This window comes from Mytilus galloprovincialis, chromosome 8 (genome assembly GCF_965363235.1).
Source record: "Mytilus galloprovincialis chromosome 8, xbMytGall1.hap1.1, whole genome shotgun sequence".
Lineage (NCBI taxonomy): Eukaryota > Metazoa > Mollusca > Bivalvia > Mytilida > Mytilidae > Mytilus > Mytilus galloprovincialis.
In genome coordinates, this window is record NC_134845.1 from 92,119,467 (window position 1) to 92,139,231 (window position 19,765).

At 30.7% G+C, this 19,765-nt stretch overlaps 1 long non-coding RNA gene across 1 annotated transcript; it reads right to left on the bottom strand.

The window, feature by feature from the left end:
- Nucleotides 1–1,335: 1,335 nt before the first annotated feature.
- LOC143042838 (uncharacterized) lies at nt 1,336–15,350 on the bottom strand. Its single transcript, XR_012968141.1, has 2 exons — nt 15,111–15,350; nt 1,336–6,866 (listed from the first exon to the last, which is right to left on the bottom strand). It is a non-coding gene; the product is annotated as an uncharacterized LOC143042838 (long non-coding RNA).
- Between the last annotated feature and the right edge of the window lie 4,415 nt (nt 15,351–19,765).

Sequence of the window (19,765 nt, forward strand, 5' to 3'; positions counted from 1 at the left end):
TCAACTAGCTGCGATGCATACAGGATTGAACTTTGCTTGACCGCAGTAAAATGATAGAGATACAATTTAAGTAAACTGTTTACCTAGACATGTATTAATTCATGTCAAAAATTAGCAGACGATGATTTGATCAAAGATCACAACAGGATAAATTTGTAAAAGTTACTTGCAATTAAAAATAGTGTGCAAACGATCTCTACTCTATTTAATACTAATTAAAAGATTGTTATAGTTCTAACAATTTAACTTAACATATGGCCTTCTCGACAATCATACATATAAATAAATAATCATATTAGAATGGAATTAAATTAGGGAAAATGCTAGAAAAAAAATTGTTTGATAACGAAATATTTTAAACATTTCTTATAAGTAGATAATGAAGAAGAAGCAAATACAAATGTAAACTGCAGTATGTGAATTTGATAGAGAGTAGACGTCACCCATAAAAAACAAAATAAACAGCTGCGCCAAGAGCGCATGATACGCCCGTAGTCTTGTGAAAAACGTAATAAATGTTTTTGGCATAACACGGGGTTGTACAAGATGTCATGCTTAATATATCCAGACTCATTCCTTATTCCAGCTCAATAGGAAGTTTTAAAATATAAGATGTATATGGAAACCAGTCGCAACATAAACGTGTTAAGTTTTAAGCAATAGAGATACGGCACGAAATTTGAAAAAAAACACCCCCTTTTTTACCAAAAAAAATTATGACATACATTAATCCTTTAAATTTGTAGCCAGGACTCATTAAACAGGTATACCCTGGGGTCAATGTGATTATGATATTGTGTATATAACAAGAGTCTTATGATAACATGCCACTTTGTTAATTAGCTTAATTTATACAAAGTTTGAAGGAAATCGATATTGAACAAAGATTGTACAGTAAGTTCACAAATTTTTGGTCAAAACATTTTTACGATTTCCAAGCGGGGGGGTTTTCCCGAACCCCCCCTAAACCCCCCTAAATCCGCTAGTGATACATGTGCCTGTCCCAAGTCAGGAGCCTGTAATTCAGTGGTTGTCGTTTGATGCTGTGTTACATATTATTTGTTTTTCGTTCATATTTTTGTACATTAATTAAGCCGTTAGTTTTCTCATTTGAATTGTTTTACATTTGTCATTTCAGGCCTTTTATAGCTGACTATATATGCGGTATGGGCTTGGCTCATTGTTGAAGGCCGTTCGGTGACCTATAGTTGTTAATTTCTGTGTCATTTGGTCTCTAGTGAAGAGTTGTCTCATTGGCAATTACACCAAATCTTCTTTTTTATACAAACTGCTTTTTATTTTTTTTTTTTTTCAATGGTTAATAAAAAACTGATATTCATGTTCATATTCATTGTTTATTTCCAAGATACAATCATAGCATATACATGTTCATTTTTTAACTTCAGCTTTTTCATATCACATGCAGTTCTATAATAATACATGTTGTACAGCTTACCTATATTCTTCACAATTAACTTTTAAACTCCATGTACAAACCATTAGATTAATCAATATATTTCTTGTAAATTTGTATTTGGGTAGCAGGTTGCAAAAACCATTTTTACAACATTTCACCATCAAAATTACTTTTTAATATTCTGTACTCTATAGAGAAGATACAATCTAACCAGTTGTCATTTTAATACATACTGATTATAATTAGTAACACCAAGATATTATGGTTGATGCAAAGTTATATATTTCTAATAATTAAGGGGGTCTTTCAGGAATCTGACCTTATCATATGGTGAAGCATGATAAATGAAGGATATCTGATTACATTTAATGGCTTCTTGGTGTTAAAGATAAAAACATGTGGACAGTGCTTTACATTTTATTAATGGGATAATTTGCCAGTTTTATGACTACTGACCTCAACTGACCTCCACTGATGTTAATGATATTAGTGATAAGAAATGGTTTTTAAATAGGGGCATTGAAAAGTTTTACATTATAAACATTTGACAATTTATAAAAAACAATACTGCAAAATCAGAAATTAATGCAATGTTTTTATCATTGTGAAAATTGCAACATCACAAAAAAATAGCAGCATTATTGAAAATTAACATTTTCTGAAATCACTATTTGCTTCAATGTTTGTTGTCAGTAAGAAATTTTCACAAAATTTTATAAATTTATGTTAGTATTTATTTGATTTTTATACCCTTGAATCATTTCAAGAGCAGTTCCATCAAATACAATGTATAATGGCATAATAATGCAGACATATAGCAGAGATTTTCACATTCAAACATCAAAAACTACTCTTTTGTGAATTCAAAAAAAAATGACAATTTCACTTTCCTATTTAAAAATGCATTTCATAAAAATGAACATATTTAGTTTATAACATATATTATTGAATAATTACATTACATGTATATTTCAATATAATCCGCTAATTTGATTGGCTAACAGCAATCTAGCGTCATTCTTCATAGCACAATGATGTAACATTCATGATAGCACGTGCGTACACAAAAAAGTGCACAGGCAAATATTAGAAATATTAAATAAAATCGTTTTTTCTCATGATTCTAGCAAAAAATGTAATTATAAGAATTGAATGCTTCTTTTAGTAATTTTATAGGGGTGTAAAAGCCTTGATCGAAGTACATTTTTAGAATGAAGCGCTTCCGCGCTTCATACAAAAGGTACTTCGGTCAACGCTTTTACACCCCAATAAATTTACAAAAAGAAGCATTCAATTCTTAAATAAACAACAAAATCAATTACATATATCTAATAACCTTGACTAATTCTTCTAATAATACCCAACACCTGTAACAATGTACATCTACCACTAAAATCTATCTCCTTCAAATGTACTTGCAAAACTATGAATATTTTAATTTTAAAAAATCTCAAGAATGAATTCAGAATATATATATATATATTCAAAGTACTCCAAATGAGTAAAGTGAAACATGCAAATGAAAATAGCACACTACATATATCTTTCTATCTATTAAATGTGGATTTTACTTTTTCAACCAGTTGATGGCTGGTACTGTCACACTGGAAAAGTTCCCCTTTTGAGTATAATTTGTTACTTCATAAAACAATGAAGTAATTCACTTCATAAAACAATGAAGTAATTCAATAACTATTTGATTTGAATTAATTTAGGAAATATGAAAAAAAGAACTCTTTTGAAATGTCTGCAAAAATATTCCTAAACACAAGTTGTTGCACAATGATAAACACCTGAGCAAAAATGTAAACAAAAAATAAAGAATTTTGTTGATATAAACTTCAAAACTACTGAACAATTATGCTACTTTATATTTCTCTAAAAATATCCACATATTCTGAACATGCCTTTATTTTGAACAATATCAAAGGATATTCCATAAATCTTCAGAAAAGACATGCATAAAATAATGAAAGCTAAACAAACAAAAAGTCTACTCAACATTTTATGTACAAAAGAAAAAGCAAAGAAATAATTCACCATCTTCAAAGATGTATGATGAGCTATATTTGATAACTGGCATTTCTTTTACTGTTAACACAGAAATATGTCTCGCCTTTCTGTAATTCTAATAATGCAAATTTTGAAATCAAAATAGCAATACTTTAACATGTAAGTTATTCAAATATTCAAAGTCAATGTACCATTACTGAAGGTACATGGCTTAACAATCCCCATGGAAATGAGATGTATAAAAGATGTGCCAATTCTAATTCAATTGCATACCAAATACCATTGACTTATCATAAGTCCATGCCTTTAAACAAACCTAAACACTTAATAAACTTGTAAACTATGTAAAAGTGTCTAAGTCGATAAACCATGATTATAATCACCATGGAAAAGAGACTTGCAAATGCCAATAAATTTGCATACCTAATATCATTGACTAAACATTAGCGATTCATCTTAAACTGATCTAATCACAAACAAATACATGTGAACTAAGCAAAAGTTTCAAAGTTAATAGACCATGACTGAGCGGGTGAAGCCAAATATTCTCCATGGAAGTGATATGTTCTAATGCTTATACAACTGAATACCAATAAACATTGGCCTACCACTAATGGTTCATCATAAACTGACATAATCACAAACTAATACATGTATCTTAAGCAAACGTTTCAGAGTCAATAGACCATAACTGAGAGGGCAGGGCCAAATAATCTCCATGTAAATGAGATGTGCCAAAGCTAAGACAACTGCGTACCAAATATCATTGACCTATCACTAGTGAATCACCATAAACTAGACCTAATCCCAAACTAATACATTGTTGACACCGCTGCCATAAACAGCATGTGACCTATAGTTGTTAATTTCTATGTCATTTGGTCTCTTGTGAAGAGTTGTCTCATTGGCAATTACACCAAATCTTCTTTTTTATATACCTATGTCTTGCTTTTTGACTCCTTCAAGGTGATACAAAAATAAAATATTTTACCTTATGTTCCAACATTTTTACCTTTAAAATCACTATTACATGTACAAGTATCATTAAAAATATCAAAATATTAATGAATCATCCCATCATTACATGCTTCTTAAATTAAAGAAAGAAGTATATTGGTATATTGGGTTCTTATGCATCAGGTCAAATAAAATACAATGTACCTTTTAACTCATAGGATCAAGAATCTGCCATTACAGATTATTGTGTCTACTAATATTTTGAATAAAATAAAAATCTATAGCTCACTGTTTAAAGTCCTATGGTTACCCAAGTTGATCAAATCCATGCAATGTGTCTCTACTCTAGTTGATAGTTAAGTTGTCTCATTGGAAATCATACCATATATATATATATATATCTCATCTCCTTATTTGTTATATATATATATGTGAAAAAAGGAATTTAGAACTGTGAGTCAACTAACTAAAGGATACCCCCCCCCATAGTTAATAAAATAAGTAAGTTCAATTGTCTCTGTTGAAATATTTCAGACCAGAATTATTTTCCTTCATGCACATTCTCAGGTTGTGTCCTTCAACTGTGTAAAGTTTCATTAATATCTATCAAGCTGTTAAGGACGAGTTGTGCTTAAATACAAGGGAACCAATCAGGGAATTTAATAATAATTTTAGTTCAAATTGCTCCAAGTGTTTCAGATCAGATATCAAAAGAGGGACAGCCAATAAGAGGTTTCAGGAACCTATAAAAATAAGCCAGAATTTTTTCAATATTAATTCTTAAGATTCTTTAAAATACAGACATTGACAATTTTGTTTAAACTTGACCTTGCAAATTCAGAGTTGACAATTATGTTTAAACTTGACCATAAGAATTCAGAGATAAAGCTCATGTTGGAAATTGAAACAAAATGATTACAATAGATCATATGAAACTCTGCCAAGAGGTTAAACAAGCATGAACTAATTAAGAAAAATATTGAACTTCAGATTGGATCTGAAAACACAGTCTTGTTAAGTTTAGCAGTTGTTTTTCTGCATTTCCCATTTATTGCAATCCATATTTTGTCATTGTTCTCCTTAGAATCCATAAATTGTGGAAACTGTAAACGAAGTTGGTTTTCAATAGCATCTAACTTTATGGGGTTAAGTTTTGACCTCTGGACATTATCGTGTATGACCCTTCCTGTGACATTTCTCTCAAATAGTTCGTTATCAGTGAACAAAACAGAAAGTAATTTTACTGCAAATGTAGTTGGAAGGTTACTGTTTCTTTGTAAAATTTTGCAGTACTTATCATAGCTCATCTCAAAATTTGAGTTGCCTATCCTGATATTCTCTGGGTTTATTGTTGATCTTACGACGACTGGTATCTGACAGTTGATATCTAATGTCTTCTCTAGGTGAACTCTATCTCCTCTTGGTGTCACAGGTGTTTGTTTATTACTGCTTTTAACCGTGCTCCTACATTTGATCAGGTTTATTAAATATTGTAAATTTGATTGTACAGTGTCCATAGATATTGAAATATTTGATATTTGTTCAAACGCAATGTTCTGTGCCTCTAGTATGGTTCCATTTTGCTTTTCAATGAAATCAAGCTGTTCAGATAATGTCTGATGTTTTGAAAATTCCTGATCAGGTGGTTGCAATGTTTGACAGGTCAGGTTGGGCATAGGATCTTGAATTATTTCTTGCTCTTTGCTGGTATATGTACATGAATCCATGGATGATTGAAAGAAATTCATATTCTCATATGGTTCTGCTACCACTTGAACATGGTAATCATGGTCAAGTGCAGATTGTGCATGATCTTGTAATCCATAGAAAGATGGATCTTCATCAAAATTTGGAAACAGAGAAATCAAAGGTTTTAGTGGTGTCTTCAAAGTTGTATCACTGCTGTTGCTGACTGATTTGGAGACATTTGTAAAATCCTTCAGTGTGGTGTAAACTTTATCTGTGTCAGTTGTTAGACACGAATTTAGAACAAGTTCTTCTCCTTTATTATTTACATTTTGTTCCTGTGCTGAAATTATCTGTTCAGCAACAACAGTTGTAATTGTATTTTCATCAGTTGTATTACTGCTGTTAATGGCTGATATGGAGACATTTGTAGAATCCTTCAGTGTGGTTTTATTATCCGTGTAAGATGATAGACATGAATTTAGAACAAGTTTTCCACCTTCATTATTCACATTTTGTTCCTGTGCTGAAATTATCTGTTCAGCAAACACAGATGTATTTGTATTTTCTTGAGTTGGACTTAATTGACCGATTTGTCTTTGCTGTTGAGGTATAAAATTTTCACATCCACCGGTTTCACCATTGTTACTTATTTTTAATTTTGACAAAGGTTCATCATCACTATCCGAAGCATTCCCTTCAAGTTCTGCATAATGTTTGTCATGTTTTGACTTTTTTGCAATTGGTTCATTATCAACTTCACCTTCATCATTTGATATCTTTTTCTTAGTTCCTGAAATACAATAAAAAAATAAGTCATTCAATTATTCTTGCAGGAAAAATTAATATCTCCCCCTTGTACTGAGTAGAGTCCCTTGTATATATATACTGAGTTTTTGCAAATAATTTCAAATGTGAAGTAAGTTTTTCCTTCACTATATAAAACATTTAAAATTCAATAGAGCAAGAGACTACTAACAGTATGAAATGCTCTTCTAACAAAATGTTATGTTGATATTCATGTTCACCTTTTTTGCAGTCATGATCAGTTATATTTGCTCATTTGTAGCATATATCTAGGTGAAATGTGTTGCTGTTTTCTCTATTGTAGTGTTTAAGATAATACAATAATGTCAGGATTGACCCCATTTACACATTCAAGACACACAAATAAAAAAGTATTTCAAGATAGCAGGGGTATAATTTTACACACCCAACAAGCGTTTTGTCTACAAACATCAATGACATAACATACTTGTTATGGTCCAATATACATGGTATGTATCAGCATATAATTTATAAAAAAAACACAAAGAATTCAATTGTTGATGAAATCAAACAAAGTTTAATTTTGGACCCTTTGGACCTCAATGTGGACCAATTTGAAAATGGGGCCCAAAATTAAAAATCCAAATACACGTTAAGATTCAGCATATCAAAGAACCACAAAAATACAATTTTTTTGTTGAAATCAACAAAATTTAATTTGGACCCAGATTTGGACCAACTTGAAAACTGGGCAAAAATATCAATTAACAGCTGGGCTTAGAGCGCATGATACACCCTTATTGGGCATAGAGAAATTGGAAAAGAAGGCATTAATAATTTCCTTAAATACAAATTGTGAAAAATTGCCTTAATTCAAATGGTTAAAGTACTACTACCCTGAAACAACATGGCCATTTTTTTTTCTAAATTGAAAGGGAGCTTTCTTCTGTCAATCCTAATGATGTGTTATTAAAATGTGGGGAAAGGTTAAAAGGAATTTGAGCTATCCGAAAACTGAAAAATCCCCCCCCCTTTTTTAATAAAGTCCCATAAATCCTAAACGCATAAAATGAAATAATAAAAAAAAACGAAAGAGAGTTTACATCAATAGACATAAACAATTCACCAAAGTTTCATGGACATTGGTAAAGCGTTTTTGAGTTATTGTCCAAAGTGTTGAAAATCCCCCCCTTTTTCTAATAAAGTCCCATAAATCCCAAACGCATAAAATGAAATTAAAAAAAATACATAATTGTAACAGGATGCTGTTACAAAGTCTCCCAAACAAAGCCCCTGTGATAATAAACCCTGTGGTACTACCCCTATAATTTTCCCCATTATAACTGTCCGATCTCACTTGCTTATAAAGAATTTGATGACAATGAAAATTTGAAATGATTGTGTTTTCTAATGAGTTTTGTTGGGATTTTGACTTCAAAAAAAAAGGGGGGGAGGGTGTGACCCCAGAGACTCCTTATATTTCATTTGATTTGTTTTATTGTCCTATACAAGAATATATATATATGGTTTAGGGGTGGGGATCTCTACCGTTTAAAAGTTCTCAAACAGGAAGGGGTGGGGGTGACCCCGGGGACTCCCCCTATATTTCATTTGATTTGTTTTATTGTCCCCTACAAGAATATATATGGTTTAGGGGTGGGGATCTCAACCGTTTACAAGTTATCAAACAGGAAGGGGTGGGGGTGACCCCCCCCTATATTTCATTTGATTTGTTTTATTGTCCCCTACAATAATATATATGGTTTAGGGGTGGGGATCTCAACCGTTTACAATTTATCAAACAGGAAGGGGGTGGGGGGGAATTTATCTCAACCTTCCTTTTGTGGTATGGAACCTTGTGATACAATTTCATGTTATCTTGCTGGTCTACATGTATGTGTTAGATATTCATTGATCTGATGAGTTAAGCGGGTTCTTATATCATGCTGTACTGTTACATCACTGTCCCAGGTTAGGATTTGACTTGCAATCTGCCACATAATATATGTGCCAGTTTCTAGTTATTTATCAGTTTGTTTTTTTTTGTTTTAATTATCTTAAATTGGTTATCATGATTATTTTATGGCCCTTTATAGCTCACTTTGTGGAGTTGGCTTTTGCTTTGGGATGAAGGCTATATGGTTACCTTTAATTGCTTTACATTTGTACATCCTGAGTGGAGAGTTGTTATTTTATCTTTATATAACAAAATTAGCAGGGAATGTAACTTAGCACAGCTGTGTAATCACTGGAAAAGATTTATAGGTCAATATAACATTTGTTTAGGTATTTACCAAAAATGAGTCTATTAATCAGCATAAAATTTGAGCTAAATGAATCTTTTGGGGATTTAAGCTCTGAAATAATGTTAACCTCAGATTCGTTTGATTTTTTAGTAGCTACATAGACAGATCTTTATTCCAAATGGTCAACTTTAATTTCAAGTCATTAATAATCTGATAACATCTTCAAGCCATAATTTTTAAGTGGTGATATTCTAACGGGAAGGATTGTGCCTGATGTTCATATGATGAAATCATAATCTTTCAGTCAGTTTAATAGAAGTCTGGAGCTGGCATGTCAGTTAACTGCTAGTAGTCTGTTGTTATTTATGTATTATTGTCATTTTGTTTATTTTCTTTGGTTACATCTTCTGACAGCAGACTCAGACTTCTCTTGAACTGAATTTTAATTTGCGACAAGGTCTAAAAATTTTTAATATAAGATTTCATATATATTTGGAGCACCAAGATGTCATAAATAATTATTCATTAATTCAAATAAAAGGGTTAGTACAAAATGAAATTCATATATATATATATATAAATATATGTTCCCTTTAAATAATATCTCTACAAAACATTAGCTCATACCTCCCCTGCAAATACTTAGAAATTAAACTCTTGAAAAAATATGTAAAGATTCACACTCTTTTAATTTTCAATGTTATACTGGGACAGGACATAATGATAACTTCGTTTAAATAAAAAAGTATTAAATTATAGAACAAATCAAAATCACCATTATGATAATGGTATCATTAATGTTGGACACAATTAGGAACAGGCCAGGTTATAGTTTTGGATAAAATTGATTTAAATGTTGCTATGTGGACATTTTTATCATCTATAAACCTATGTTTGTATTAAATAGAACATTTAATACTAGAACAGAGAGATTCAGGAAAAAATATCCTAAAGAGAAATTAATTATGCAGCAAAGATTCACAATTTTTAATTTGAAAGTTGACAGACACGCATACATATATATATTGGAATTTGTATAAATGCATGTTTATTTGTTTTTAAGAAAAAAGTCGATATGTATTCTTTCTTTTGTTTAAAGGCATTCCCCATAATGCCCATGAAATAATTTGATCTTATAAATCAAGTATTAAAACTAAATATATCTCATTTTTGTATCTCTTAATCTTCATACTTTTTTTTTTAATATTTATTATTTTATATTGTATACTAAATCATAATGCTCTTGTTGTACACATTGTGTGCCTGAGTGTATTTAATAGTAATAAACTACTATTTGTATAATTAAATTGCAGTACAGTTAATCAACAACATATTCTAGGTTACATAATTAGCTAAATAGCCAGAACATTATCCAATTTACAACTTACTGATATATTATTTATTCAAACACTTGTTGATTTTATGCAAATAATGTAATTTATATGATAAGGATAAGTGCTTCTCTCACTGTGTGTTACAGTCTCACACACCACTGATAAAATCAGCAACATACACATTAAGATTACCCAACAAGATAATTTATATTCTAGATTAATTATCAAGATTTAACATAGTAAACTATGTTTTGATCTACAATACTGTTCTGATATTTGAAATTCTGCACAAATGACACTAATTTCTTTCATATTTAATATACAACTATTTATAAATGAATAAACTCATATTGAAAAAGTAATTTTTAAATTTTATCTTCAGCAATTTTAACATAAATTTACTATTTTTAAAGTGTATAATTTTCAAACTTTTTTTGTAAAATAAAATCATATGCATATACTGTGTGAGGATTGCTTTTTGTTTAACAAATTGACAACAGTATTATTATTCATGTCACAAGGTGACAAACCACTAATTAAATCTCTCTTACTCTCTATGTTAAATTAGTCAACTTTAGGCTTTTGTGGCTCTTTCACCTTAAGTTCAAATAAAGTGACAGTCTGTTTTTGTCAAAGCAGTATCTTTTTGTGACTGGTGCTTAAAAAACCAGTATACCTTTAATGACATATAAGAGCGAACTGGTTCCCGGAACATCGGAAGTACCAAAACAGGTACTTCAGAACTGAGAAAAGGGCAAAATGACCCCTCTTAATTAAAATTTACATATCTTTTTTAATATTCATAATAATCAGTCTGAAATGGTTCAGTAGAGATCCCAGGTCTTTAAGCTTCATTTGATACAAAGAAATTACCAAATATTCTTCAGATTAACAAAGTTACAGCTATGCGTAGGAACTTTTTTTCTCAATTTATATGAACTACTTTTGGGTAGGTTCTTTTTTACGGGGCCCTAATTAGTGGTTCAACACCTATAACAGAACAAAACTCACCATATTGACTTTTGCTTTAGTGCATTTTATTCTATGATATTTTCCTAGCATAAAAAACCATGTGAACCCTTAGTCCAAACATATTTTTACTAAATTGAAGCTGAAATTGAACTTGTAGTAATATATGATTGGTACAATAAAATCTGTGCAGGGTATTTCTAGTGAAGAAAATGAGACTTTTTCTTGTGTGACCACTCCCCATTTGTTAATTTATACTTAAAAAGTGTTGTTCCCACCTGCTTGTTATATTTATACCAAGGAATAATTATTCTATAAATATAAGGAAGTTCATATATCAAATAAATCAAAAATTTGCCATCCCCCTTTTTTTCCTTATGTTAGAAAAGAGAATTTTGGTAAAAAAACTACTTTTATTGTATCACACAGGAACACACGAGCGGTTTGTACAGATTGCACCTAGGCAAGTTGCTTTTTTTGGTTAGAATTTGCATTAAAAGTAAGATATTCAAATTCTTATACAAGTACATACCAAAGTCCAAAATGGTTAACAAAGAAAACAAGTAAAAGTAAACAAATCACAAAATAATTTGATCAAAGGCCATTTTTTTTAACTATAGACAAGTCATAATATAATTGTTAAACTGATTTCAGTAACAAAAACTGCAAAAACTGAAACTTCAGAATGAGTCTTAAATGAATGCATGCTGTATGACCAAAAAAGCACTATTAAAATTCATATTTTAGCAATTTGAGGTTGTTATTTGACACCAATAGAATTTTCAGCCTAAAAAGTTGATTCAACATGATAATGTACATATTTAATAAGACCAATTTTCTTTGGTAAGACTGTTACTTTGGATTTTTTAATTTTCCATGTTTCTTTGGTAAAGGTGACAAACCACTAATTAAATCCCCCTTGCTCTCTATGTTAAATGAGTCAACTTTAGGCTTTTGTGGCTCATTCATCTTAAGTTCAAATAAAGTGACAGTCTGTTTTTGTCAAAGCAGTATATTTTTGTGACTGGTGCTTAAAAAACCAGTATATAAGAGCGAACTGGTTCCCAGAACATTGGAAGCACCAAAACAGGTACTTCAGATCTGAGAAAAGGGCAAAATGACCCCTCTTAATTAAAATTTACATATCTTTTTTTTTAATATTCATAATAATCAGTCTAAAATGGTTCAGTAGTGATCCCAGGTTTTTAAGCTTCATTTGATACAAAGAAATTACCAAATATTCTACAGATTAACAAAGTTACAGCTATGCATAGGAACTTTTTTTTCTCAAATATGTACTACTTTTGGGTAGGTTCTTTTTTACCGGGCCCTAATTAGTGGTTCTACACCACAAGACAACTAGATTTTTGTATGAACTATTTTTATGAACCACCTCCAATAGTACAGGGGCATTATGTTTACTGGGCAGCCCTTCTGTCCAGGATCAGGTTTAAGTTTTTAGTCAAGGAAGATGCCACAAATTCTCCAAGCTTTGTAATTTTCCAAGTTTTAAAGGGGAACAGTAAAGGACTCACTGTCTAAATTCAAACTATATGTGTTATGTATATTTATTTAAAGTCCCCAACTAGTGAGTTTAACAAAGTATACATGAAATACTGTTTAAATAGGTTACTGATAATAATTTAACATTTTTAAAAACAAATTTAAACTTTTTTACCCTAATAGTTACATGTATGATGCTTCAATAATTAGTACAGGTATATGGAATTACTTCTTTTCTGCGTTATGGCATTTTCACCTCATACCATGCATACCCCCTACCACTTTTTAAGATGTCTGAATATCAATCTATAGTAAGCTTTTAAATAATATATAATTTTCCAGTAAGAATATAGAATGAAAAAATACAGTGTCAGTTTATCACAAGGTTTATTTTTCCATTGGGCAGGGGGTTTAATTTACCATAGGGGTATTTTGAGCCTGAGGGTCAATTTTCTATGGAGTTCAAAATATAAAAGGACGCATGGCAATTCCTATGGGAGACAAGTCAGATGCAGATAGTAACTTTACATGTAGTATTTTACTAGACATCTTCTTTTCTTTTTTTTTTATTTTTTCAAGAGAACATACAGTTAGCCTTAGTTATATAATTACAACAAATATTGCTATTTTTAGTTTTATTATTATATATATACATGTAGGTAATTGCCTTTTTATGTTTTTTTGTATCTCTCCATTTACTTGCAAAATATTGCTTTTCAAGATTGCTTTATGCTGTCTAATATGCACACATTTTATAATTTGTACATGGTGAATAATTTGTTTTTCTTTGATTTTTTTTCATGTTTTTGCATTATTGTCATTTTCTGCTTTTTAAGTTTTTTTTTTATCTTAAATTATAGCAAGTTATTTAAATTTTCAATGTTTACATTTTTCTTTTTTTCTCTCTTAGAAATATAATTAATATGAAGACTATCAGCAGGTATAAATGATGCCATGTCATCTATTATCATTTTATCAATGACTCACATCTGGGGGTCAGTCAGACTAATGATCTACTTTATTCAAACTGTGGAACTAATCAATGTAGTAATATGAGATCCCCCTGTCATCTGCTTTCTTAGACTGTACTGTACAACAGTATATAATATAAAAATGTTAAAGGGGAAAAAACTAGTATAATGGTCACTGCACTAATATGCAATTTGTAAATATTAAATAATTATAATATAATTATTTAATTGTTTATATGATTTGGGAACACACCTGTGTTTGTTGGTAGTTTTGTCAGCAGTCTTACACTATAAGAAGGGCACATTTTATCATCATTTAATTATTTGTTTTTCACTATGATCCCATTAAATGTAATTTATAGACTACATGTACATGTATCATGCATTAAGGTTATATTGCATAGCTAAAGACATCCTACTAAATTATCAAGATTGAACCATTAATTTTTGTATAATGGAGTAAAATTAGTTACACCTAATCAGGCTTTAATAGCCCAACTGAGTGTAACTAATGCAAAACAATCAATGACATGGTTCAAAGGCTGTAGCTGTTTGTAAGGCAAAATCAGTGCTTAATTAAAGTTCTCCAAAGAAATAAGTCAACATTGAACATGTTGAAATTGCATTCTTTAAAATTCTACTGACTTGCCTACAAGTAATGTAAACAAATCATTCAAATTTAAAATACATGGAACTGTTAAAAAATAATCAGTATGGGTAAGGAAGTAAAGTTGGTATTATAAAGGGGGATGGTTATTCCCTAAAAAGTTTTTAGTGGGTTCACATTTCATGTTCTTCTCCCAAGTCAGGAACCTCATCAAAGTCTTCATTTGTTTTTAAATTGTGTTTAAGATGCAAACATTTGACTCCTTCTGTTTAATTTACTTGTTGGATCTGCATGCTAATTATATAAAAAAAATATATAGACTACATGTAGTTTTAATATTTTGAAACACAAAATCAGGGACCTATGTATTACTCAAAGTTATAACTTATATAGGTCCCTGAAAAAATGCAGGAAATTTATAAATGTATACATGCGAAATGTTTGTGTGAAAAACAATTGTGTAGTCTACTTGTTCCAAAATAAAAATCAACAATGATGTTGCAACTCTTTCTCTGCAATGGTCGAAAACCACCCTCCGAACTGGGCGATTTGGGTACCCTGATGTTACATGTACCTATGGCTATGATGGTTATCAGTCATCAGGTTGCCAGTACTTATTCTGAATTTCACTGTACATACCGTTTTAACTGTAGATACTATGTATTCCTGCTTTTATTTGTATCCCACAAAAATGTAATAAACACGTTTAGTTAATCTTCTCTTACAAAGTTACAAAAGTCTTGTTCGCAGGAATGTACTAAAATTGTAATCACAGACCCGACACCGACCAAACAATAATTTTTTTATGGGTAATATTTTTTTCACCCGTCAGTTTAAAGCCAAACAATGATATTTGAGTTGTTGTGCATAAAAAGTTGTATTTAGGGAACGACCATTAAACTTCAAAAAGGGGGGGGGGGGGGCTGCTATGTTTTTTTTTTCTAAAAAAATATTCTGATTCCCAATTTGTTGAAAAAAATATTCTGTTCAAGCAGATGACAAATAAAAATATTTTGATACCAGATTTTTTCTATATCTTATAGTGTTAAATTTTGAAAAAAATAATTTGATTGATAGCGTTGAAAAAATAAATAAAATTTGTACTCTGACTAAGAAAAAAATAACCATAGCCTCCCTTAAATGTAAAATTTAACTCAAACCTGTGTAAATAATATATCTAAATTAAATTATTATTTAAGTTATTTTTTATTCGAGAAAACTCACAAAGAGCATAAAGTTTAGGAAAATGTTTCAAAGCTGAAAATGATACTCAACAGTAATATGGGTCTAATATGTTATATCAAAATCACTTACCATCTGTTGAAACAATCCTTGCATTATAATACTTGGTCCTGAATAGAACTTTAACAATAGCATCCTTTTCTATTGTACTACCGGATAGAACTCTTTCTCTAGCAACAGTGTCAATGATTTTTTTCTTAACATAAAGATCACTTTTTGGTTCTAACCAAATAATTTGTAACTTTTTACCCATTTCTAAGTGAAGCACATAATGCAGTACATCAACTCTTAATAACAACAAGTCTTATTCTAAAGCATGGGTTTAAGGGTCACGATATAAATTTATACATAATAATACAATTTCAAGCGTCCAGTTTCATTCCTGATGGTACTAAAGTTTTGGGATAAACAAAACAAACATTAAGAGATTTAAGATAAGTTAGAATTGCTGACATATTTATAGTTTTGTTTCTGTGAAGAAAGTCGTCAAAACGAGGTGCACGATGACAGACATTATGTATAGTGGGAACTATTATGATTCTTCAAAGTTGTAATCTCATTGATGCTTATACTAGAAAAGATTTATCTTATTTGATACAAGTTTTAGTCATCATTTAATTACCTTAACCAAAATACACAAAAATACCTTTGACAGTCTTAGCGGTGATCTTTTAATGTTGTTTTAACAGATTTTTTGAATATTTAAATGAAGTTCAAATTAATACACTACATGACACGCTTCATACCAAGGTTTAAAATAGAATATTGTGTAAGGCACCAAAATTTTATCTTGGGTGGTGGAGTGTTGGCATTTTTTTCTTTCTAGGAACAAACAATACATTTCAATATTTTTTTCGATAAATGATTTTTTTACTAAAAGGAGTAATAATTTGTTATTTACACTTAACTTGATATTAAATATGATATCTCCCTATTAAATTAACAGGAGAACAAAAAATCTCTTTCTCACTTATCTTAGGAAGCAAAATATTTTTTCAAGAAATTAAGAATCAAACAATTTGTTTACCCCCCCCCCCCCCCAAAAAAAAAAAAATAAAACACACACAACATATGAATAAATTGTACCATACATTAATGTTTGATATTTGTACTTACCTATTGATGGAATAACTTTCTGTGCTTCTGTTTTTCTGTCTGACTTGTAAAACAATACAGAGGACAGTCAGGACATTTTCCAAGCTCTGCTTGTTGGTACTTCGGCATGTGTATATCCTCATATTCGGTAACATCTGAGTCACATATATCAATAAAAGTTAAAAAATGTCCCTCATGCTTAGTATCTGGTCTTGGAGAAGGTAATCCCTTAAATCTTCTTAATAAGCTACAAGCTTCCTGTTTAATCACTGGGTTCTCTGTACAATGTATACAATTTAATTTTGTGCACTTAATAATTGTGATGCTATGGATGCGTCTATAGATATGTCCAATACATTGCTGTAATTCTTCAAATAATTCCGGATTTTTCTTAATAGCTGTAGGAGATTTTGACAGTAGTTCATGTATATGAGAGTGATCTCGAGTTGGACCCCCTTCTTCCAAACAAGGCTGATATAAAGATTTTACATCAAAACCGTCAAATTTAAGATTATTCCAATATTCATTTAGGCGTCTCATTGCAGTGTCAAAAACAACTGCTTCTTTTTGAGTCTTCTCCTCTTTAGAAAGCTTTTGTTGACATGGAGCCTTTTCTTCACCATGTATGTTTGGTGGGAGAATCACACCAGCAAGAGCATCAGAAAGTGGTGACCATGCATGTTCTATTGGATTGTAAGCAGATTGACCAGGACAGTAACTGTTCAATACTAGTGCATCTAATTTACTAAGTTTCCAAAGTCTATACATAAAATAAATATTAGTTAAAGAGTGCATTGTCCAGTCTGGGCCATTATCACTTATGATAATGCATATAGATTTACCCAAAGAAAACTGTTCTTTTAAAATCGGAATAAGATCATTTGTATGACTTTCAACAGTTGACTTGTGAAACTGAGAAACCCTATTCACTACAGTTAGTGGTCCGGTGCGGTAAATGGGATAGTGCTCCCTGTTCAGTTCATCTTGGCATTTATTTTGTATGTTTTGTTCAGAAGATTTTGAACATAATAACATATATCCACATGGTGTTATTAAATATCCTGGAAAAGGAAAATCATGGTCAGGAAAATCTGGCCTGTCACCAGAAGGATAAAACCGACGTAGCTGATGATATCTACTTACTGCAAGTGTTCCTATATGAATTTTATTTTTATTGTCACAAGATAATAAAACACAGTCATTTGAGTACTTTGAAGCAAATTCCATCGAGTATTTCACACGGGTTGAATAAAAGTGAGAATTCGCATCTTCCTTTCTAATATTATTTTGTTTACTACACAGCTTAGCATCTATCTCTTGTTTATAAACTGTCGATGATGATTTTAATCTTTTATCTGGGGGAGCTAACATATGATGAACTGTGGTTTTGTGGATTCCTCTTTCCTTTAAACCTGGAATCTTATCCACAAGTTTATTTTTTATCTGATCTAATGTAACACCGGAAGATCGGGCTGTATCACAACGTCTACGCGAATCTGCCTGGTAACCATGTTCTTCAATGAAATCTTTTGCAGTTGGTACGATATTTGGAAACATTGAAGTTAGCGATTTTCTCCCACGTTTTCCAGGTTCAGTTCGCTGATCTTTGAGCGATGATACAGTGTTTGATTTAAGATTATATGGTGTGTCTGGTGTATTACCAGACCTAGATAAAATCCAAGCAGATGGGGTTGATTTTTCTGTAGAAGTAGCTTCCTCCAACTGCTTGACTGGCGTTTGGTTAGATTTATCGAACATCCAGTCAATTTCATCGTCACTTGATACACTATCCATTATTTACCCAAGTGTATTCGGATCTATAAGAACTTTGACATTCTGTATTTTATTTTCTATATAGTTTTTTCCATTGGAAGTAACAAGTGTGTAACACAAAATAATAATTCTAATGTTTGTCAATTTTGCCAGTGTCTTGTAAGAATTAATAAGGACATCATCAGAAATAACAGAGTATGATGCATCAAAGTATTCAAGATTCAACAGGTATGAAAGAATTGCTATGAAGTCCTCACCAGAAATAATAATTCCATTTGATATGTCTAACATACTTAAAAATCTACACCCATTTGCTATTTGCTAAATTCCTACATTTGTTATCAAGTTGTTTATGGATCCAATAACCAGTTTGCGCAAATATTTCAAGGATGATATTTGTAAACAAGACCTATTAGTGATATTCAAGCAATCATTTATGTACAATGATTGTAAATTTATTGCAGAATCCAGAAGTTTTATTAGAATAGTGTCAGTAACTGAAGTATGGCCTATATTAAGACTTACTAGTTTCTTGAATTTTTCACAAAATCCTGTTTCATTAGCAAAGGATCCATTTATAGATGTACAATGAAATATATCAAAGTCCAAAAATCTGTAAACAGATTCTGTAATATTAATCAAATCAATGTCCGTAATGTGAATGTTACTCAAATGAAAAGATCCCAGTGTATGTTGATTTAATGTTACACTTTTTAAAAAAATACAAACTTGACGAAGTCGCACTAAATCTTCTACTTCCAAATACCGAAATACAATTAACCACAATTCCGGTGGTAAGAGTTCACTCATAGTACACTTTAATACATTCAAGAAAAAGTGCTAAATGCTATATCATAGAACATGCATGGCGATATATTCTAATAAAGATTTACAAATGCTCTCTAAAAAGCTCATAAGACCAGTTTATTTGCCCTATATATATTAAAGCTCAATATAAATGCACATCATTCCATGGGACATTAAATGTTGTAGAATTGAAAACAGAATAATTATGTTAACTGTTATTCGGTTTAAATAAAGTTAATATATAGATTTAATTTTCTTAATTTCATATACATTCTTTTATATCCCCCCCCCCCCCCCCAAATGTATTGCACAGTTTGATAGCTTGCAGTGTAAATTAATCCAGAAAGTTGAAAAAGGCATTTTACCAAGACATTGAA